Source organism: Bos taurus, chromosome 7 (assembly GCF_002263795.3).
Source record: "Bos taurus isolate L1 Dominette 01449 registration number 42190680 breed Hereford chromosome 7, ARS-UCD2.0, whole genome shotgun sequence".
Taxonomy (NCBI): domain Eukaryota; kingdom Metazoa; phylum Chordata; class Mammalia; order Artiodactyla; family Bovidae; genus Bos; species Bos taurus.
The window spans coordinates 78,810,741-78,834,824 of NC_037334.1; the positions used below are offsets into that span (position 1 = coordinate 78,810,741).

Consider the following 24,084-nt stretch of genomic DNA (forward strand, 5'->3'; position numbering starts at 1 on the left):
AATTACTGGCAGTGGAATTTGTTCCTGTGCTCTTAATCACTACTCCATTTTTGGCTCTCTGTGTAGTATGTAGTTGACCAAAGAATTTTAATTCTCTTTGTCACTAACTTTCTGAACCTTTAATTTCCCTTACCTGTACAACTGATGTGATTAGAACACTGGCTTTTAAAAGAGATAGAAACACCCTGATATTGGGCCCCGCTGGAACAAGCCTATGAATATTCTGATTTTGTACTATTTATTTATTTTAACTCTGGCAATATTAATGTTTCTGATACAGAGGTCATTCTGATACAAAGCCCCAGAAAGGTAATCAGGGTAGAAAAAGGCATATTAACAACAACAACAAAAAATTCTTAGCTTTCTGTTTTCTGCAATTTTATATCAATCCACATGCAGAACAAGAATCTCTGTTTTTGAAAATGGTAAGCTACATCTCCTAACTGAGGATAACTAGAGTCAATATATGGCTGTAATTTTTTTCGCTCCAAGGTTTCACCACCTGGTTCTCCCTTGTAAGTGACCTTGGGCCTTTAAGGTGTTCACATGGAGCTGTCATGCTTCTTTGTAGTTTAAACAATTCTCATTTCAGCAATGTGTTTGGCAGCAGCCTCCCCCTTTTTACGTGGCAATAGTACAATACAGGCTTTTAAGGCACTCTTAACAGAATTACCCCCATGCTGTTTCTTTTCCTGATATGTCTTTTCTCCTTAGTTCATTTTTAGTACTTACGAAGGATTGTATGGGGTTTTTTTAGCATTCATCTGTACCAAGAGTAAGTTGTAATCAAATTCCTTAATATTAATAAATGGCAGATGGAATTTTTTATGGTAAAGGAAGAAAAAAATGAATTTAAGTTCACTGTGCTGCTAAATGTTAATAAAGATTAATAAATGAATCTCTTTCTTACTGAATCAACCAGCTTACCATCTTTACAGATGTGTATGCCCATCCTAACTTAAGGCAGCAAGGTAACATCTGCTTTCCTAGAAGTTCCATAGGTGATGAGCATGTGTATGTACATATGTGTGCACCCGCAGACTCCTTGTTCTTTGAGGACATCTATAGATTAAAAATAGGATGCATTAGCAAAAATCATTGTGAAACTTATGCACTGAGAGTATCTGAAGATTTGGTATCAGGCATCATCGGGAACAACAGCAAGAATCATCAGGAAACCAAAAACTACTAATACTGGTCTAAAATGATTCCTTGCACAGAAAAATAGGGAAGCAAGCATTAAGAAGAATTCAACAAGGCTATTTTTAAAATAGTTAAGACTGAGTGCTTACCACCACACAGTAACTGTTCTAAATGCTTTAGTGTGTATTATTTCATTTAGCTATCACAGCAACCCTGTGAGTTGAAGGCCATTATTGCTATTCCCATTTCCAGATGAAGAAACTGAGTCTCAGAGATGTTCAGCAACTCATCTTAGGTCACTCAGCTGGAAATGATGGAGATGAGATCTCATCTGACTCCATAGCTTGAGTTCTTTGAGGACATATATCACAACTTTCCAGTTGGGTGAACTAATAAGGTCAGAGGGCGAAATAGCCACGTGTTATATACAGATGACACTGCCCTTATGGCACAAAGTGAAGAAGAACTAAAGAGCCTCTTGAGGAAAGTTAAAGTTCACTTTTCCTCCCCTAGAGGAGAGTGAAAAAGGTGGCTTAAAGCTCAACATTCAGAAAACTAAGATCATGGCATCCAGTCCCATCACTTCATGGCAAATAGATGGGGCAACAGTGGCTGACTTTTTTGCGGGGGTGGGGGGAGCTCCAAAATCACTGCAGATGGTGATTGTAGTCATGAAATTAAAAGACGCTTACTCCTTGGAAGGAAAGTTATGACCAACCTAGATAGCATGATGCAGGATACAGGAAGCTTGGGGCTGGTGCACTGGGATGACCCAGAGGGATGGTATGGGGAGGGAGGTGGGAGGGGGGTTCAGGATTAGGAACATGTGTACACCTGTGGCAGATTCAGGTTGATGTGTGGCAAAACCAATACAACATTGTAAAGTAATTAGCCTCTAATTAAAATAAATAAATTTAATTTAAAAAAAAAGAAAAGCAGAGACATTACTTTGCCAACAAAGGTCCGTCTAGTCAAGGCTATGGTTTTTCCAGTGCTCATGTATGGATGTGAGAGTTGGACTATAAAGAAAGCTGAGCGCTGAAGAATTGATGCTTTTGAAGTGTGGTGTTGGAGAAGACTCTTGAGAGTCCCTTGGACTGCAAGGAGATCTAAGCAGTCCATCCTAAAGGAGATCAGTGCTGGGTGTTCATTGGAAGGACAGATGTTGAAGCTGAAACTCCAGTCCTTTGGCCACCTCATGTGAAGAGCTGACTCATTTGAAAAGACCCTGATGCTGGGAAAGATTGAGGGCAGGAGGAAAAGGGGACGACAGAAGATGAGATGGTTGGATGGCATCACCGACTCAATGGACATGGGTTTGGGTGGACTCCAGGAGTTGGTGATGGACAGAGAGGCCTGGCGTGCTGCGGTTCATGAGGTCGCAAAGAGTCGGACACAACTGAGCAACTGAACTGAACTAGAAGTAAAATGCTGTTGCTTAGACTAAAAGGAAAGCATGGGAGCACCCTTTAACTTCTCTGAAAATCAAATTGCTCATCCATGAAGTGGAGTCATGGGCAAGGCAATAAAAAAGAAAGAAGTCAAAAGAAAAATGGAAAAGAGAGGCTACAGATAATGGAAGTAGCCAGAGAGGCAAAGGAGTTTGCCCATCTGAAGAGTAGAGAAGAATGCTAAGTTTCAGTGAAAGAGAAGACAGCTTTTTGACAAGCAGCTTCCATCTTCACACCCCACAGAGCCCTGGGGTGCCACATTAGAGATACATCCATCTCTGGACAGAGCTACAGAGAGAGTAGGCCCTGGGGCATTTAAGAAAGGGACAGTCAGGTCCTGCTTTTTGCCTTAGCCTCTGAGAGTATGAATCTTTTTTTACCTAATCCCACTCTGTGTTAATCAAAACAGATGAGGGGTGAGGCTTACTCAGGGATGACATGAAATTATTTACTCTGCTGCAATAGAAAGCTAAGCTGTGTTATAGTAGGACATACAAGTTATAAAACACAAAATCTGTATGCATCCATAATGTGTAGTCCAAACTTGAAGGAAAATCAGAGAGTACCCTTCTAAGAAAACATTTTAGTTTTCTCTTTGGACAAACCTAGGCAGAGTACCTTGTATATAGTTGACATTCAATAGATGAGAGAGACAAAGAAGGAAGAAATAAAGAGGAACAAGAAGTGGGAAGAGAGATGGCAAGGAAGAAAGAGGTGGGGAGAGGAAAGGAGGCCACACATATGTATAAACGACTAAGTATATGTATAAGTGAGCATTGTATCCTCATTCGCTTAGATGCTTTTATTTATTTATTTTGGTTGCACCTCATTACATATGGAACTTCTCTGACCAGGGATTGAACCCATGCCCCCTGCGGTGGAAGCGTGGAGTCTTGACCCCTGGACCACCAGAGAATTCCTATGTGCTTAGTTGCTCGGTCATGTCCAAATCTTTCCGACCCCATGGACTGTAGCCCACGAGGCTCCTCTGTCCATGGGGATTCTCTAGACAAGTATACCAGAGTGGGTTGCCATGACCTCCTCCAGGGGATCTTCCTAACCCTGGGATAGAACTCAGGTCTCCCGCATTGCAGGCAGATTCTTTACCATCTGAAACACGAGGGAAGCCCTTAATCCTTCATAGGTATTACTATTGCTATACATTTGATGTAACCATTGCATCTGAATCTTATTCAGAACATTAAGGTACTATATTGTGAGAATGTTGAAGCCTATTATGACTTTAAAGGTTAAATAATTATTTTTTTCTTATACCCTAAAATCTCTTTGAATATCTGAGTCCTTTTAAATAATTTGTTATTGTACATCCTAGCTCCATGTTAACAACTTCTGGTTATAAACAATATGCAGGTTTGAAGTTATCCCTTCCTTAATGCTCTTTTGATGTTGCTCAATTTTTGATATTCCATTCCTTCCTTAAAGCTCTTTTGATGTTGCTCAATTTTTGATATTCCATCCCCCCTCCCAGTGGATTCACTGTGAGTAAGCTAGAATGACATATAGATGGAGACTTAATAACTCCTCGTTTTACTCATGCAGGAATCATTCACTATGCTCTGACTTTGGTTGATAAGACAAAGAAAGAGAATACCATGCAAAAAGATTATTTTCTAGGGGAGAAGACAATTGCTTGGGAAATCAATATTTTGAGCTTTTATTCCCTAATATGTTTTGTACAAAGTTGGCTGTATTGTCTTTCCATGTGTCTGACATGTGAATACAATTGTCTCCATTCTTTAAGAAAAATGCAAATGTCCTAAATAAAGTCTGCTGACATTCAAGTATTTTTTTCAAGAACATAAATTTTTATTATAAGGGTCTTATTCACTTAACTCTGCAAGACACTGGGTCTTCCACTTGTAAAATAGTAGCATGACTGATGATTGAAATGGATGCTTTATGCTATCAAGGGACTGTAAAGCCTTATCTAGTATTCAGTACTAAAGAAGGCAGAAAGGCCTGCAACACTTTTAGAAAGAGTTCTACTCCCTGGTGGGTCAGATGGTAAAGAATCTACCTGAAATGTGGGAGACCTGGGTTCGATCCTTGAGTGGGGAAGATTCCCCTGGAGAGGGAAACGGTACCCACTCCAGTATTCTTGCTGGGAGAATTCCATAGACAGAGGAGCCTGGTGGGCTACAGTCCACAGGGTTGAAAAGAATCAGACATGACTAGGTGATGAACACTTTTGCTTTTTTCACTTTTCTACTCCTTAGCAATTAACAATGTAAAATTTAGTTCTCTTAAGTGTTTTATTATCTACCTGGGAAAATTCAGTTACCTACAACAACTTTTGATGCCCATAAGCCAATTTCTTGCTCCTCAAGTAAATAACCCATTCTAGATATACTGTACATAATTAAATCTGGAGTAAGTTTCAGAGTTTCTGCTCTGGTTTTGACATTTCGAAGTCCTGGAACCTTCAGCAAATTGCTTAAACTCTCTAAATCTCAGTTTGTTCATATAGAAAAGTGGGAATAATAATAATAATGCCTGCCTCACAATGTTGAGGAATGTGCATTGAATATTTAGTATAGTGCCTGGCACAGTGGACATCCTTAATAAATGACAGATACTTTTACTTTAAATATTTCACTTTAAATATTTTGGAAGCAATATGTGAGTTTCTAAACACTAATTAAAGGCAATATATTTTCTAATAACTTTGAAGTCATGCCCTCTAAATATAATTAGCATGAAATCTCAGCACAAAGGTGTAAGTTCATCAATAGTCATTAGTCCTTCTGTGTCCCTTCATGATCTCCAGCAGTCCAAACACTCTCCACAAACCCAGTTTCTAGAAGATTCAATTCTGTAGTCAAATAGTGTCCAGGTCACCTTACTGTTCCCTGGCTAGGCCATGTCAAGCTATTAATATATAGTAAAAGATGACAGCCAGGAAGGAACTAAAGTGTTTATAACCAGTAAATAAGTAATAAACATATACTACGGGTTCTAAAGCAGAGAGTTTTAGGTTGAAGTCTTCGTTCTGCCTTCATTAGCTGATGACCCTGGTATACTTTCTTTTCTTCTTTTTTCAAATGTGGATGTCAGTATATGCACTTCAGAGGGCTGTTGTAAGTATTAAATTGAATACTGAATGTTAAGGGTGTTTAGTATATCGTTAGCTTCTTCTGGAACCCTTCCTTCTTTTGCCCCTCATCATGTCCTTTGGGTTTCCTCCAGCGTCAGAGCAGGGTCCTTCTCAGCCTCCCGGCCAGTCCCATTCCCTGCTTGAAAAGAAATGGAGTGCCTGAAGGTTCTTGGTCCTTTTACCTACATAGATGGCCCAGACGTCCTTATCCAATCCCACATCTTAAAGCACCTTCCATTGAGAAGGAAGATCTAATTTCCAACTTATTAACACTGCTGAAGTAGTTTACATTGGCCAAAACTATACAGAAAGGGTGGAATTGGCATAAAATCACATCTGTCTGATACTGAAGTCCAACTATTAAAAATGTAGGTAGGAGAGAGAGAGAGAAAAAAAGATGATTTCGTACAAGTCCCCCAAGTACAAGTTCCAAACAAGAAAAAGAAGAAGGAAGCATTAGAGTGTTTACTTGACTTACTCAATCTGAAGGAATCATGCAGTTTTTCCATATGATGGTACAGCTTATCCTTTAATTAAAATTTTAAAAACAGTTTTTGAAGGTTAAGAGTTCTATCTAAAACTTCTCATCATTTTCAAGGAAAATTAATGAAAATTATTAATTGTTATAGCTCATTTGTAAGAAGCTAGATGAGAACATTATGAAAAATTAGTGAAATTATTATCAGATGGAATAATTAAAGATCAATTGTGAAATAATCACATAATTCTAGCTATACGCTGTATTGCTCTTCATTAATCAAAGATTTTGCAATACTTAATTAAATGCAAAAAAGTGTTTGTGTGTTCTGGCTCTGAAAGGAGATAATTGGAGAGTACAGAAGCTGTACAGTTATCAGCTTTTGCTGATTTTTTTGTAAAAATGTAAATTCTACAGTGTGGGGGTTGGACACTTTGTGGACTGTTGTAAATCTCATTTAACATAACATTCCTGCTTTCAATGAGGTAATAGTTGTCTCTTTATCCTGAAAGAAAGGTGGGGCGGGGTGGGGAGCAATTAATTCATCAGTAAGAAGAAAGTAATGCATCTTATTTTGGCAGATGTATTAGATCTCAAAGGCCCATGAACAAATTCCATCTCACTTTGCTTTCTTCTCTGCCAAATTAGTGACCTACTGGCTAAAATCCTCAGTGTTCCTTGAAAGAGAAAGTAATTCATTTTTTCTCCCATTTGTATAGTAAAGTGAAGTGAAGTCGCTCAGTCATGTCCGACTCTTTACGACCCCATGGACTGTAACCTACCAGGCTCCTCGGTCCATGGGATTTTCCAGGCAAGAGTACTGGAGTGGGGTGCCATTGCCTTCTCCAGGGGATCTTCCCGACCCAGGGATTGAACCCAGGTCTCCCACATTGCAGGCAGATGCTTTACAGTCTGAGCCACCAGGGAAGCTCTAGGTCATATGTAATTCTCCTATCAATCTGTATTTCTCTCCAGGAGTTACAATGAAGTCACATGTCAATTTCAAATGCCTCTTTAAAAAAATAATTAACTTAAAATTTATATGCAGTAAATCGTTAATTTATTAAAATATATGAATTAAAATGTTAATTTATTATAAGATATAAATTATTAATATTTGACAAGCATATATACACACACACACACATATATATATATATATAAATATACACAAGCACATCTTTGGTATCACCATGACAATCAAGATATGAAACATTTCCTTCTTTCTAGAAATGTCCTTGTGCTCCATCCCAGTCAATCCCCACTCCCACCTTTGCATAAGGCAACCACTGTTCTGCTTGTATCATAATATAGATTTGTCTTCTCTAGAGTATTTTTCTAAATGCAAGCATACAGTGTGTTCGTTTTTAGGTCTGGCTTCTTTTGCTTGGCATGATACTTTTGAGATCCATTCCTTTCAACTCCTTACTTTTTCATTCCTAAGTAGTACTTCATTGGGCTTTCCTGGTGGCTTAGCTGATAAAGAACAGCCTGCCAGTGCAGGAGATGCAAGAGACTCGGGTTTTATCCCTGGGTTGGGAAGATGCCCTGGAGAAAAAAGTGGCAACCCACTCCAGTATTCTTGCTTGGAAAATTATATGGACAGAGGTGGACTACAGTCCATGGGGTCTCAGAGATTTGGACACAACTGAGCGATCACTCAGACAGCACTTCTTTGGGCTTCCCTGGGGGCTCAGATGGTAAATTAGTCCAACTGCAGTGAGGGAGACCTGGGTTCAATGCCTGGTTCAGGAAAATCCCGCTGAAGAAGGGAATGGCTATTCATTCCAGTATTCTTGCCTGGAGAATTGCATGGACAGAGGAGCCTAGTGAGTTCTTGCCTGGTGAGAATTGCATGGACAGAGGAGTCCATGGGGTCACAAAGAGTCTGACATGACTGAGTGACTGACACTTTCACTTTCAGTACTTGATTGGATGAATATGCCATAATTTACTTTTTTTATTTACCTTTTGATACATGTTTGGCTTATTTTCAGTTTTGAACTATTATTTAAAAAAAAAACTACTTTGGACACTTGTGTAGAAGTCATTTGGTCATATTATGAATCACTTTTCATATTGTTTTATGTCAATTGTTCATTCTTGTTTACTGTCTCAACCAAGTAAAAATCAATTTCAAAAATATCTCCAGGATGGAGGAAAATTGCTTTCCATACTGCATGTGGAAATATAATCAAACATTGAAATGTCTTCTTTTTGAAAAGAAAACATGTTTACATACATCATTTCCTTACTTCTTCGCATTGTGCTTTTGCAATAAGTAGGAAGATACTGTTATTACTCTTAGCTTACAGATTTGTCAGCGTAGTCTAAGAGGAGTTATGCAATTTACTCAACGCTACATGTCAAAAACAGAACCTGCATTGCAACTTCTCAATCTGAGGTACACTTTCCACTCTGCCATGTAATTTTTTTTTTTTTTTTTTTACTTCCTTACTGTATTTATTAAGTTCCTTCTGCTTACCTGACACAATGTTAGAGTATAGGGAGGCGCGTAACAACAACAAAAATCCATGTGCTCCCTCGAGGAATTTATTAAATTGAGAAGACAATGCATGTACATGAAAGAAATTGAGTGCAATTGTAAGGCAATTAGTTAAGGTTGTTAGAAACTTGCATTCTGTGCTGCATTGAAAACAGATGTTGAATTAATAAATCACTAAATAAAGAGGTAGGGAGTTATTTGGAAGAGGTTCATTAAGGAAGTGATTTTTGTGCTAGATATTGAAAACCAAAAATATGGCTTGAGAAAGAAGAGGTAAGATAAAAAGTCAAGTATGTATGTTTATGTAATAAGGAGGAATTTGGATCAGTGGGACTGAGAGGATTTACTTTCAGATTGAGCACATAGGGTGGGTCCAGTTGAATGGCAAGTTGAATTATATGGAATTTTCTCTGTGGAGAGCAGAGAGGCATTGTAGATTCTTAAGCAATGGGTGAAAGTCAAAGAGAGTGAAAAAGTTGGCTTAAAGCTCAACATTCAGAAAACTAAGATCATGGCATCTGGTCCCATCACTTCATGGCAAATAGATGGGGAAACAGTGGAAACAGGGGCTGACTTTATTTTTCTGGGCTCCAGAATCACTGCAGATGGTGATTGCAGCAATGAAATTAAAAGCTCCTTGGAAGGAAAGTTATGACCAACCTAGACAGCATATTAAAAAGCAGAGATATTACTTTGCCAACAAAGGTCCATCTAGTCAAGGTTATGGTTTTTCCAGTGCTCATGTATGGATGTGAGAGTTGGACTGTGAAGAAAGCTGAGCGCCGAAGAATTGATGCTTTTGAACTGTGATGTTGGAAAAGACTCTTGAGAGTCCCTTGGACTGCAAGGAGATCCAAGCAGTCCATCCTAAAGGAGATCAGTCCTGGGTGTTCATTGGAAGGACTGATGTTGAAGCTGAAACTCCAATACTTTGGCCACCTGATGTGAAGAGCTGACTCATTTGAAAAGACCCTGATGCTGGGAAAGATTGAGGGCAGGAGGAAAAGGGGACGACAGAGGATGAGATGGTTGGATGGCATCACCGACTCAATGGACATGGGTTTGGGTGGACTCCAGAAGTTGGTGATGGACAGGGAGGCTTGGCGTGCTGCAGTTCATGGGGTCGCAAAGAGTTGGACACGACTGAGCGACTGAACTGAACTGAACTGAAGCAGTGGGTGGATAGTGAGTCACATGGTCCAAGTGAAGTTTTAGAAAGGGTCAACTGGCCACATATTGCAGAATAGGGTAGACCTAGGAATGACTGCTAAAGAGGGTCATGCAAAGACTATCTGTAACCTAGTATGAGGGGATGAAGACCCAGTCCAAGGACAGGAAAAGAGAAGTGTGAATGTTTTTATAAAAACAGATGAGTTATTACCACTCTTTACTGAATAGTATCCTAATTCAGAGGCATTCAAACAAAATTTCTCTAGAAACGAAATGTCCTTGTGCTAACAGTACCAGATTTTACAGCCATAGAAATGATCATAAAGCTATTCTTTGCAGGACTTAATTTTGGCCTGAATCTTAATTTCTTTTGCTACAATTCACCGCCTGTCAACTTACCAAAGGATGCACTGACTTGCTTATTTCAGCTTCTCTCTTTAGAGTATGGTTTAAAATAGCACCCATCAGTCTTAATCTCAAGTATTTTCCAAAATGTTTCCCAAATTAATAAGTGCAGGATTAGGAGCAGTGAACCTATAGGAGAATATGACAAAAATAGCTTACCCACAATTAGAACTGAAATCTTCTTTCATTGAGCAATAGGAAATTGGCCAAACTCAGCAGCTTTTCATATTGTGCTGTGTCAAGGGGTCCTTAAGTCAAGTGCTCGCCAAGTTCTCTGTCCCTGTGGCCCAGTGATCTTGTGGTTGGCTTTATTTTGTTCCCCATTTTCAGGCTGCCAACTTTAGTCTCATTCACCATGTCCTGGGGGGGCATGTAGGTTGGATCATGGTAATTAAATTAACTATCCTCTTAAGCAGATCTTAATTAAATTAACGTATCCTCTTAACAAGATTTCAATTACAGGTGCATGTGGACCATGGCAGATTGAAACCCTGTGCCACAACATACATACTCTCTAGAAAGCAGACTAGAGCTGTAACTTTTGATTGATTTGAAAGCCAAAGAAGCTCTTAACCAGAAATTATAATAATGAAGTTGATACTTACTCTTGTCTTTCTGAAATGAGTCCAGTAGTTGTTTCTATGCTTTACCACTGGGAAGACCTCATAAACTTGAGGAAGAGATAAACTTCAAATCTTGCTCTGTTTGCATGTGCTCCATACTGTATAGTCATTTGACCTCAGACATGTGACTTGTCTTTCTTTTTCTCATGTTCTTCATCTGTAAAGTTAAAATAATACTGGTACTTTCCCCAAAGATTCAAGAAATATTAAATAAAGAGACCTATTTAAAGTGCTAAGTGTTATACTTGACCCATACCAAACTCAGTGATGACTTTCAGCCCTGTGCTCCTGCTACTGTGGTTGTTGCTTCAATTCAAATTGTTAGTGATTCTTATTAAGATATTTCAGTGTAATAGGAGAACCTGAAATATAAATACCCCATGGCTAAATTTTTAAAGTTCTGTATATTGTTACAAACAAAATACTATGGAAACAGCAGAAGAAGGAATAATTCTGCAGGTGCAATCAGAGACCATTGGGTGGATCAGATGCATTAAAGTTGAATTTGCAAGGTAGAATTTTTAATTTAATCCCAGACAAAGGAAGGCTGCTGGAGATTTTTGAAAGATGAACCTAACCTGCATTTTATCTGCAATATTGTGTAAAGGAGGCAATATAAGAGAAAAATTAGCAATCCCAAAAGAATAGCAAATTAGAAATGTGTACCTTTTTGTTGACTGTTTTTGTGAGATGATGAACCAAAAGTGGGAGGGAGGCAGAGAAGTAAAAGGGAGGCTGGATGATGTAAAAGGGAGGCAGAGAAGTAAAAGAGAGATGGATGATGAAGGGCTAGGAAACACCCTTGATCTATGGACTACATCCAATCCATCACTAGTCCTGTCTTGGAATTCATCCCCTTTTCTCCCCCTTTTGTTATTTGAACTCAGCAGAATTTCTCACAGTGGACCCCTCTGTGCTTCTTGAACTTCTTCCTGCTCTTGGCTGTCATGACACACTCTGGTTTTCCTCCAACCCCTTGGGTTCTGTTCCCTACTCTTCCAGATGTCTTCTGCTCTGCTTGCCCACAGAACACTCCAAACCTCAGCATTTTCCATCTACACATGCATCTACTTTTATGCAGTAAAACACCACCTATTTCCTAATGAGTGTTGTATTTGTATCTCCTTTGTGAACTTAGCCCCAACTCTATAGACTCCTGACCCTAACTTTGAATCTAATATATTTATCATCTGCATGCCAACATTGACAGCTTAGCCATATTTACCTCTCTAATACTGCTCTTCCCTAAGTTGTGTCATCTCACAAATGTGCCATCTCAGTACATCTATCTAATTTCCAGATTTCAAGATATAGACTTTTTTCTTGATTTGTTTCTTTCTTCCAACCTCCGCGGGCTTCCCTGGTGGCTCAGAGGGTAAAGTGTCTGCCTATAACGTGGGAGACCCGGGTTCGATCCCTGGGTCGGGAAGATCCACTGGAGAAGGAAATGGCAACCCACTCCAGTACTCTTGCCTGGAAAATCCCATGGACTTAGAAGCCTGGTAGGCTACAGTCCATGGGGTTGCAAAGAGTCGGACACGACTGAGCAACTTCACTTCACTTCACTTCTTCCAACCTCCATGATCAATTCATCGGTAAGGCTGTCAATGTTACCTCCAAAATCTCCCAAACTCTGCCTCTGTTCTCCATCCCTGTTGCTTTCATCTTTGCCATTTGTGCCTGAATAAAAAATTTATGAAATGATCTACCTTCATTTCTTTGACTTCTAGAATCCACAACCTACATAGGAGCCAGAGTGGTCTCTTAAAAACCTAATTTCAACCATGTTATTTCCTTTCGTAGAAGTCTTTACTTAACATCCAAACTCTTACCCAACTGCACAAGTCCTATTTCTCTTTTATCAACTTTAATTCTCCGTTCATCATGCCAACTTTCATGCTTTGCCTTGAATTTATCAACTTTGTCCCTGCTTAGCATACTTTGTCAGTGCTTCTCCTGTGGGCCAGTGCTTTGGTTTGGTGTCCTCTGTCCATAATGCACATTTTTCCTAATCTCCCAGTCTGAAGTCTCCTCCACCTCTCCCTGAGTTACATCATCCTACAGTAACCAGCTTTATCTATCATTTATTTATTCATTTTTACTTCTCAGTTTCCTCCAATTGAAAAGTAAGCTTTATTAGAGAAAGAATATGATCACTTGTGTTCAAAACTTCCCCCCACATCTAAACGAGACCTAACATGGTAGCTGTTTAATAAATAATATTTAAATCAGTGAATATTTTAATACTGTCATCTTGTATCCAGTTCACTATTCTTTCTTGCTTGGATTATAGCAAGCCAGCTCACTCTTGGTATCACTTTAATATCCATACCTCTAATTCACTATATACTTATGATCTTTTAAAAGTTCAATCTAAATATAACAGCCTCCTCTCTCTCATAAATACATACCATACAAGACCTGACTCATTCTACTTCTCCATCTCATCCCGTTACTCTCCCTCTCTAAGTTCAATGTGCCTCTTCTTCATCCCACCCCCTACCACCCTCCCCGCACCAAATACACAAATAGTGAAAGATGGTTGGAGATTGCGTCACTACATTTTTCAGTCATCAGTATTCAGAAATGCTGGTAGTTTTCTATTCTTGCAACCTCACTATATTGCCTATGCACTCTGCACCAGGATGTTTTTACAGGCTCCTTTTTAATTTGTAAAGAGAAGGAACAGGAGGCCCAAAGGTGATTACCGGTCAGAGAGGCTCATTATTAAAAAGGTCTGAGACTTGTGGCAAACGGATGACTGTAAGATACAGGTAATGGATTTTGCACTATTCAGGCTCAGGCTGAGTTACAAAAATTAAATAGCACTCTAATTAACCAGACTAGTTAGTAAGTAATTCAGTTCTATGGAACTCCAGCTAATTGTGGTTTTTCGAATATTGCATAACATACAAATAACAAAAAGGAAAAAAAAAATCCTGATCTGGTTGGTTTTCCATATGTAGACTTCAAGGATAAGAAAACATTACAGATTTCTGCAAAAACAGAATTTTTCTTACTCTCTAGGAGGAAAAAAAGGTGAATTCTGTTTTTCAAAGAGAATAAAGGATTAACCTCGTGAAGGATAAAAGAAGTTTTGCATTCTGTTGTTAACTTCACACACATCCTGATTTGGGCATTTTAGGACTATACCAGATGAATGAAAAGGATAGGAGATAAGATGAAAACAAAATTGTATCAAGTTTTATATCTAAACCTGCCTCTCTGATTGCTCTCTGAGGGTGTAGGGTAGTCATTCTCCTCCAAATGTAAGTGAACACAGAGGAATGCGACCAAGATGAACCTAAGATTTGCTAAATAAAGAGAATGATGACATCAGCAACAATTAATTAAATTCCTGATAGAGGCATAAAACATGTTAGGAAACTTCTCAGGGAGACTTGAGATATGAGAGGGCACTGTGCAAATACTCCAGAAATTTTCGAATTACAGACTCTGCATATAAAACAAAAACCAAAATGAAGCCTGATTTTACTATTGCACAAAAGAAGCACTGGGGAATCACCAAGAAATATGGGCAAATATAAAAGCTGATACGTGGAGCAGGCAAGTGGTTCCTTTAGAAATTAAATAAAATATCAACAAAGGAAAATTACAACAAAAAATGCTATTTTCAAATACCTAAATTTTAAAAGTCAATGAAAAATATTTGAATTTGAAGGTTAATTTTATACTTTTTACAATAAGTCACTTCATTTTTAAATTTTCACATACATGATTTCATATAATCCCATAATAACCCTTCTTTTCCTATACCTATACCACCCCTCCACCTTCCCCTCTCCCTGTTGATAACCAGTGGTTTGTTCTCTATATCTGTGAGTCTTCATCTTATTTTGTTTACTAGTTTGTTGTGTTTTTTAGATTCTACATATACTATATCATACAGTAATTTGTCTTTTGCTGTCTGACTTATTTCACTTAGCATAATGCCCTCCAAGTCCATTAATCTCAACTTTAGACTTATAATTTAGTTCTATACCACTAAAAAAATGGATTAGTTGTATTATTATGGCTATCACCCTGAATTTTCTATTACAGATAGCAATGTCCATAGTTTCTCTCAACTTTAATGAAGGTCTGCTTATGATTGGATAATTTATTCATTTATGCAATAAACAAATATTTATAAAGTACTTGCTGTGTACAAGACACTGCTTTCATGATAAAGAATATCATTTCATTTTCTTTATGGAGCTAACGGTCTAGTTGTAGAGGGTGGGAAGAGACACAGGCAAAAGGAAAATGTCAGATAATAAGAACTGCTATGAAGAATACAAAGCAGGATGCTATCATGGAATAATACTGATGGGTGAATGTGGCCATTTTAAAAGAATGGTCTGAGAAGGCTTCACTGAAGATGTGACATTCAATCTGAGACCTTTATGATAAGAGTGAAGCATGCAAAGTTCTTGGGGAAGATTCCAGGCGGAGAGAAGAGGGCAAAGGCCACAAAATGAAAACGTGTGATGTGCCTGAGGAATGGAAAGTCCGTGTGCCTAGAGTGTAGAAAATGTCAGAGGAATGTTGGGATGAAGGAGAAGGTATCGCTGGGGGACAATAGGCCTTGGTAAATGTTGCAGTTTTATTTTCAGTGCAGTAAGAAACCGCTGGAGGGTGATTTGCAACTTGGAGGATTAATTTGGGGCTGGCTATAGGACTTACTTTAAGAACTTTGAATTTCACAGCTAGGAAGACCTTTTTTTTTTGCCTCAAACAACAAGAAGATATGGGAAAAGATTGAAGGTCTTGAGCCTTTTTGTTACATTGAAACTGGAGTTTAAGCCTCTAGATCTAGAGGCCACTCAGCAAGACACGCTTTACATATTTAACTTAATCAGTGTGCCATGCACTATTTAGGCACTGGGGATACAGCTGTGAATAAGAAAAGTTTCTTCAGACTCACAGACATAGAGAACAGACTTGTGGTTGCTAAGGAGGAAGGGAGACAGGGGAGGGATGGAGCCGGAGTTTAAGGTTAGCAAATGCGAACTGTTATATGTAGGATGGACAAAGAATGAGGTCCTACTGTATAACATAGGAAACTATATTCCATACCCTGTGATAAGCCATAATGGGATAGATATTAAAAAGAATATAAATATATATGTATATATAAGTGAATCTCTTTACTGCAGCAGAAATTAACACAATTTTGTAACTATGTTTCAATTAAAACAAGTTTCTTGCCTTATATTCTAGGTGATAGAATAGAGGGAACATATTATGACATTGAGTGCTTGCTGAGGGTTCTTTTTAATAAGCAGATTTTTACTATTGGTCTTTCAGCTTTGGGACCCAACTGTATTAAATTTATCAATTTTGATTGCCCTTGAACCCATTAAAATGCTTGACATGTAGTAGGTGCTCAATAATTCTTAGCTGAACTGAATTAAAGATTAGCTTTCATCTCATTGATACACAGTGTTTCGTTCTATGAATTTCTTCTCTTTGTTCTCAAAACCATATTCTATTTTTGAACGTAAACATACTGGAAAATCATTTTTTTCTGAGAAGGGTTTATGTTTTTACAGGTCTTTGCTACATTAGTCACTGTCCTATCCTCAATCTGTGACATGCAGTCTACCTTAATCCTGTGAACTTAAATCTATAGCATATATCTATTTAAATGATGGAATGTGAAATCAGTTAAAGTCTCCAATTTTTGGTAAACAGTGTTTTTCATAGCCACCTAAACGTGCCCAGTTTTGCCTTTGCATATCATAAAGGAAGTCATGAAATAGAGATTCTTTGTTCTTTCCTGTTTTCCATTTACATGTCCTATTATTTTAAAAGTGCACTAATTTATGATTATTGAAAAGGCAGTTTAAAATACCATGTCATTTTGGTCTTCCTTTGGATTTTCCCTTCTCTCTTTATGTTCCAGGTCCAAAGAACCATGGACAGTTCCCCCAAAGTGTCATGTTCTCTTGCATGGTACCCATTCAACAAGATTGGAATAGCTTTTTCTCTCTTCTCCTCCCTCTCATGGACTTAATTTCAACCTTTTGGTCTTAGCTTAACTGTAGCCATTTCTAAAAGCCTTTGTTTAACTGTCCATATCTGGATTAGCAGTTTATGTTTGTCTGATTACCAACTTTGTCACATGCTATTGTAATTTCTATTACTCTAAGTTTCTTTTCTAGACTATAAACTCTCCAAGGGCTGGGACTTGATTGTAATCACAATTCTGATGCCACATCCTGACTCAATGACTATTGAAGAATGGACCTACTATAGCAAAAAAAATCTAGTGAATGTATAAATGGATAAATAATTAGCCATCATTTTCTAAGGCAGATGATAATTTGCCCTCATTGTTTGGTACATGAAACTGAGGTCTTTGTTCATACCTATGGCTTTCCTAGTCTCCCAAGTTCTATATTTAGAATTTTCTTTATTTTGTATAGTACAATACTTACGTTACTTCAGAGCAATACAGCTTTTTAAAGTCTGGGGTAGAAAAGAAAGAAGACAATCTACTATTGGTATAAATCTGCTCTTAGGACCCATTTCTCAGGAAAAGCAGATTGGAAAGAGTGGTGGTTGAAGATCGAAGGGCAGGAGTCATTAAGGGACTGAACCAAGAATCATTTCCACACTCACTTTTGTTCCTCTGATGTTCTGGCTCATAAAAGCTCTGGCTTGACTGATGACAGTCAACATGTGAGAACTGAGGTTTCTACTTCTTTGTACAAGACATCTTGTGTGGTTGTATGAGAAGGAATGAGAGTGTTTTTGTCTCATGAATAAAAACTGTACATTTTGATATTGCTGACAAAGAACTAAAGTTACTAAACAAATTATATACTCCTGGGGAATATGTTGAAAAAAAAATTCACTCTTTTTTCTTTCTTTTTCCCTCTCCTAGTTTTTCACCAGTGTTTAATTCAACCTGAGGAACCAGGAACTGAAGAGGAAGGAAGTAATTGACATTCAAAGCCTCTATTTTTAGACACCTTTACACTTTTCTTTTGCATCTAACTGGCAAGGATTTTTCCAAACAAGCTTTTAATTAGCAGGTGAGTTTAATTGATATGTGGGTTTCTCAGAAGGGGAAGGGACCTCAATGTGGAGGAGGAGGGGGAGGGCTTCCATCATTCTCACAATAGAAGACCATTAATTCATTTGCACCTGGATGCTTTAAAAGATCCATTTACTGTAGCTAAGAAAGAAGGCAGAGACTCAAAAGGGTGGAATCTGTCAGAGAAGAAAGAGAGGCACTATAATTTAACATGCTATCTGGATGATTTAAACCTTGGAGAAATATTGCTACTGATGACCAGGTATAGAAACAAACCTGTTTGCATACAGCAAGGTTCTGTCCGAGAGCTGAGAAGAGATTAATGTTTCAAAATCAATGAGGTTAATATTTTTTTAAAAAGTTTTTTTAGTTGGCAGGAAAGTGAAAAATAAAACATATAGGTAAATCACTTTCATTGGCCTTAAAAGAATATTAATATAAGCAAATGTGAGAATGTTTTAAAAGTGAAATCCTGGGTAGTTTTGCTATTTATGGAGGCAGGAGAGAACACATATCCTGTGTTCAGTTTTGCAGAATGGCAAGTTGCAGGAGGCATCGGGGGTAGGGGTATATACTTCATGAATCATAAACCATTGGTTGCATGCAACAGCAACTAATACTGAGTAACGAAGGTAGAAAAACAAAAGGATAAATTAAAATCATATTGGCTATATCACAAAATCAAATGAATGGCTGAAGAGAAGGATAGGAGCTAGAGAAGTTCAGAAATCTAGGTAAGAAACTAGTATAGGGTATGACTGGTATCTGATTGGTGAAATTTGATTAAAATCTGTCCCCTTCTCCCCCCATTGATAGGGGAAGTGAGATACTTCCATTCAACCAATATCATCTCTGTTGAAGGACAAAGTGTTCATCAATTACAAAATTCTAGATGCTGATATAGTTTTGACCTACTCTAAAGCTTTATGTATATAAACACACATGTACATATCACCTGTACATGCATATGTAGACATCCATGGTCACAACATTGCAATTACCAAATTGTCTTCTGATATTCCAGTGTAAGAACTCCCTGCCTGTCTCAGGATGATTATAGGTGTTGAGCAGCATGTTGAAACTGTGTGCCACGTCAGACATTGTTAAAGTGCATAGTGTCCATTAGCCTGAGTGGAAGTCTGCCTTCCAGAGGGAGAAAATTCTCCTTTGATTCCCTGCAGCTAGCAGCCATAAAAATATGGCTACAGTGTTACCCTTTAAGATGCCTTTTCAGATTATTTGATATTTATTCTTTAAAAGAGCCTTAAATAATAGCCTGGACCCTGCTGAGTTCACCACAGAACTATCAGAGACTTGTATTTATTGGACAAACAGTAGTTACTTAGAACGCAGAGTCCTAGAGGAAAAGCCAGCTACATAAACATCTCCTACCCCCAAATATCTGCTTCAGTGATGGGCCCAAACTGAAATTGTTATTGAGTATTATTACAGTAGAAAATGATTGTTTATTTGTAATGGGAAGATACAGTTCATTATTTAAGAAAGAACCCACCTTCTTCACGATAAATTTGGGGCATTCCTCATACGTACCCTGAAGACTCTATTTCCTTTTCTTCATTAGAAAATAAAATGAGTGAGAATGTTTGGAAGACTTTTGCATGACCTCATAGTTAGTCCAGATGGAAATGCATTACTATCTTTAACAGAGTATTTAGCTTCATAACTTGGCTTATGTATAGGTGCTGTGTGTATTTGTAACAGAAAAATCTGAAGAGAACAGCATATCCAATTACAGTTCTGCCTTGTATGATTTGTGGTCCTCTCTTTGTATCCTTCACTAGAATGTAAGCAGTGCAAGCTCTCAGAGCAGGCAGCTCCCCTAGTCTAGCCTGTGCTAACGGTGGGAAGGTAATGAAAATAAGAACCCTCGAAGGTTGTAATTGGTGATCCAGCCTCCTCGACCACATGGAAATTAATTGGCCAGATGTTCCCTACCCAACTGTGAAAGGGGGATAATGTGGGAGACTGAGTTTTCAGCCTTCCCCAGGTGTGCACATTTGAGCAGGGAAAAGTGACTGTAAGTGACATGATGACAGGTGCCGTCCCCACGTCCACGGCACCCTTACGTATCTCTTATATGTTTAGGATTTTCCCTGAGGCACTTCAGAGATGTGAAAATAGAGAAGGAACTAAACCAAAAAGACCCTTAAAAATAGAAAAGAAACAGTTGAGAAGTTGTGAGTTTTGTATTATGTGAATATTAATTGTATTGTTATTTAAGGTTGTATTTATACCTGTTGCTGTTGACTCTTGTTATAATTATATCAGGTGCTGTAGCAAGCATTTTACGTTTTGTAGATAACCTTCACGACCTTAGCAGTGGATACTTATATCATCTTATTTTTTAGATGCATCAATTGGAGTTCAGAGAGATTGACTCAATCTTGCATAGTTACACAGGAAATAAGAGCACATCTTGAGGATCTAATATCAGAGCCATGGGTTTACCTCCTTGGAGAAGGCAGTGGCCACCCACTCCAGTACTCTTGCCTGGAGAATCCCATGGACGGAGGAGCCTGGTGGGCTGCAGTCCATGGGGTCGCTAAGAGTCTGTCACGACTGAGCGACTTCACTTTCACTTTTCACTTTCCTGCATTGAAGGAAATGGCAACCCACTCCAGTGTTCTTGCCTGGAGAATCCCAGGGACAGGGGAGCCTGGTGGGCTGCTGTCTATTACCTACTAAGCTAGATAGTTTCCAAAAGAGCAGGTTTGTTCACCTCTGCAAGGTAAGATGATAAGCCCAGTATTTGCACTATCTCATTTAATCCTCAAAACCACAGAGAGATACAAAAATATGTCCCCATTTCACGGAGGAAAATATAGAGGTGATGAGATTGACCTTGACCAAGTTCCCAGGTAACTATGAAACAGAGAAAGTGCTCAAATTTAGTTTCCTCTGACTACAAAGCCAGGTGTTAACCACAGTGAAGCTGCACCACAGAAAGAATACTTCTTTGAAATTGAAAATATAGCTTTGTTACTCTGATTTAAGTCTGATTTCCTTCCTTGTCCATATTCACATGCTTACATTCCCAGCAAAAGTGATTATCCTGCCGTCTTCTCCGCAGCATTTCTTTGAGCTTCAATTTTGAATAGAGCCCAAAATGTCCCCGGATTATTCCATGCAATTGCCCTCAAGGACTATTTAGGAAGAAAATGTTGTTCTTCTAATAAAACAGCACAGCTGTCTCAAAGAGCTTTTAATCCATCTTTTTAAAAGATGTGGACTTTCTAAAATAATGTCGCCCCCATTTGTCTTCTCTGAAAGAAGATATTTCAAACCCAGGAGCACCTATCATAATAAACCATTAAGATGACTCCAGCCTTTCAGTGTATTTTTAGAATTTCATATTTCACCAAATGTTGTTATATATAATTCATGGTAGTGGGATATGATGGGCTATGACATTTATCTCATTTGTGAAGAAAGACCAAATAACTCATTGTCCCACATACACAAATAAATTATTCTTGTCCCCAAGCATAAGATTCTGTTTTGTTAGTTTCCTCACCTTAATGGATTTTATTTTCTACATTAATACTTTTTGCAAAAGACTCTGACCCTTAATATAAGTTTGGCTATTGTGAAGGAAGGAAAATCCCTGGAAACCAGACTCACTGATCAAAAAATGAAGTATTAACAAAGCAGTCTATACATCTAGAAGTAAAAGGAGGTCTTGAGTGATAATTATTTTGTAGGATTTCATTCAGCGTTTTTGTCATATGTCAAACATGAAGAGAAAGCTTAAATTTTCCCTGCCCTTTGAGTAGATACCATCTGTTTTAGCTCAAGGAGGGCTCAGGGTTCTATTTTTCTTTCTTTCTTCAATTTTTAAAGGGTCCTATATTTGATTCTAGCATTACAGTGCTACACTTGATTCAAGAACTTCTAAAAACTAAATTTGAGAGTCTTAATGTGATGCTTTAGTCCATATGACATTTAAACATATATATGAAAATGTATAAGTGGATTTTTCCCTAATTAAATTGTAACAGTATGTTGAGAATATGCCTCACTAAGTTTTGTCTGTATTTTTACTTCTTATTCTTCATAGGCATGCATATTTCTTAAGGTTTTTAATCTTACCTGGTGTGAATTTTAGTCTGTGGTGTCCTAGTTGATTAACCTCCTTGAGATAGATAGTTCTTATTCTTTCTTGCTTTCCCAATTCATTGGACATTCATAAAAGCACTCGAGAACTCTTTTGCAAATGGAAGTGAAATTAATTTAATGCATTTTTAAGCCTTTTGTCATGAAAATTTCTAAGCACATATTCATAGAATGACTAAAGATATACATAAATGCTTTTATCATAAGCAGCCAATATATAGTATATAAGTAATATATAGAGAGCACTTAAATTTACATTTATATATACATAAGCTTACACAAAATAACTTACTTGATGTAAGCATCATTACATACTTATATATTTATCTAACTATAAATAATTACATAGTTACAGTAGACGGTAGATACAGCATGTATGTGTTCTCTTTGCTAAATGTTTGTGTGTGTGGGGGGGTGGTTATGTAAACATCTACTGCATCAAGAGGCACTGATGGCTTAGCTATAATCTTTTATCAGGAAATATGTAGGACAGAGGAGGGGAAAAAACATCCAAGTTAGTAGTTCTGGTATCAGCAGTTACCACACCTCAGCTGGGCCTCCTGGATTTTGATATCATCTGAGTACAAAGCTAATAATAATTTCAAAAGTTAGATGACCACTGGTCTCCACTAAGAGTGCCACGGAAGGGGCTTTTAGAGCCCACTGCAGTGGAGAGTTTCAGAATAGTGAGACAGCCCTGCTAACATCCTTTTAATAACATCTTTTGAGGCAGACAAATTGCTACCTACTTGACCATTTTGCATTAATTCCGGTTATTTTTCAGTAATCAGATGATTAGGACAATGAAACAACCCGTGGTAATTCAACAGATTCTACAAAATGTAATTGCTTACTTGGACATAGAGTAGCCAGTAAAATTATGCCACTTAATGCCTTTAATATTTAACATAAAGACTGAGAGGTATAAAATTGCAGAAATAGGACTAGATGAAAATATAAAGTCCTTAGGGAGGGTAGCAATGGAGCTGAACACATTTTGCATGTCTCTGAGGTGCCAGTTCCTCTGACAGGTATGTTACACCCCCAGTCTTATTTAAGTATCATCCTCAGAGGGTAAATTGATTATTTCTAGTTTTCAGATAAGGAAATTGAAATCTGGAGTGTTTAAGTGACTTGCCAATGTAGTTACTTCTAAGAGGGCTTCCCTGGTGACACAGATGGTAAAGCATCTGCCTGCCATGCAGGAGACCCAGGATGGATCCTTGGGTCAGGAAGATCCCTTGGAGAAGGGAATGGCTACCCACTCCAGTATTCTTGCCTGGAGAATCCCATAGACAGGAGCCTGGTGGGCAACAGTCCATTTGTTCACAAAAAATCAGACACAACGGAGTGATTAATACTTTCACCTACTTCTAAGAAGTCTCTCTTTCCACTTCCAATCTGGATAAAAACATTGTTGATTGCTGTCATCCTCTTCCTAAGCCCTTGAATTTAAGCTTCTTGAGGACTTGGACTTTATTTTATTCTTTATTGTACTCCAGAGTCTGATACGTTCACTAAATGCATTCAATCCATATTTCTTAAATGCCCAATATATGCCAAACCTAAGAAATAATGAAAACAAACAAACAGCACTCTGCCTCCTATCCTCCAAAAGCTGACATTTTAGTGTAGGGAGGCAAAGAGTAAGCATAATCACTAAGTCAACTATATATGATGTTAAATGGAAAAATGCACTGTGGAAAATAATAAAGCAGAACAGGGGGCTAGGAAGAGAGTGATCAGGGAGTTTTTGCACAGAAATGGACATCTGAACCAAGACCTGAGGAAGTGAAGGAGGAAGCCATGAGGACAGGTCAAAGGAAGAGTGTTTCCCTAAGCAGAGGGAACAGCCAGTACATGGCTCTGAGCTGGAAACAGGCCTGACTTGTCTGAGTACAGCAAGGAGTCAAGTGTGGCTGGAAAGGAGTGAATGAGGCCCAGTAGCCTGCAGTGTAGGAGCAGACAGATAGTAGAGGAGGAGGATGAAAACTCGTAAGCCATTGTAGGCAAT

General features: G+C 38.2%; 1 long non-coding RNA gene across 1 annotated transcript in view; it reads left to right on the forward strand.

Annotated features, from left to right (window-relative positions):
- Window positions 1–18,214, forward strand: part of LOC132345838 (uncharacterized) — a 707,158-nt gene extending 688,944 nt beyond the window's left edge. The window contains exon 4 of the long non-coding RNA XR_009495422.1: window positions 17,784–18,214. This is a non-coding gene — a long non-coding RNA (uncharacterized lncRNA). The remainder of the gene's footprint in view (window positions 1–17,783) is intronic.
- The last annotated feature ends 5,870 nt before the right edge of the window (window positions 18,215–24,084 follow it).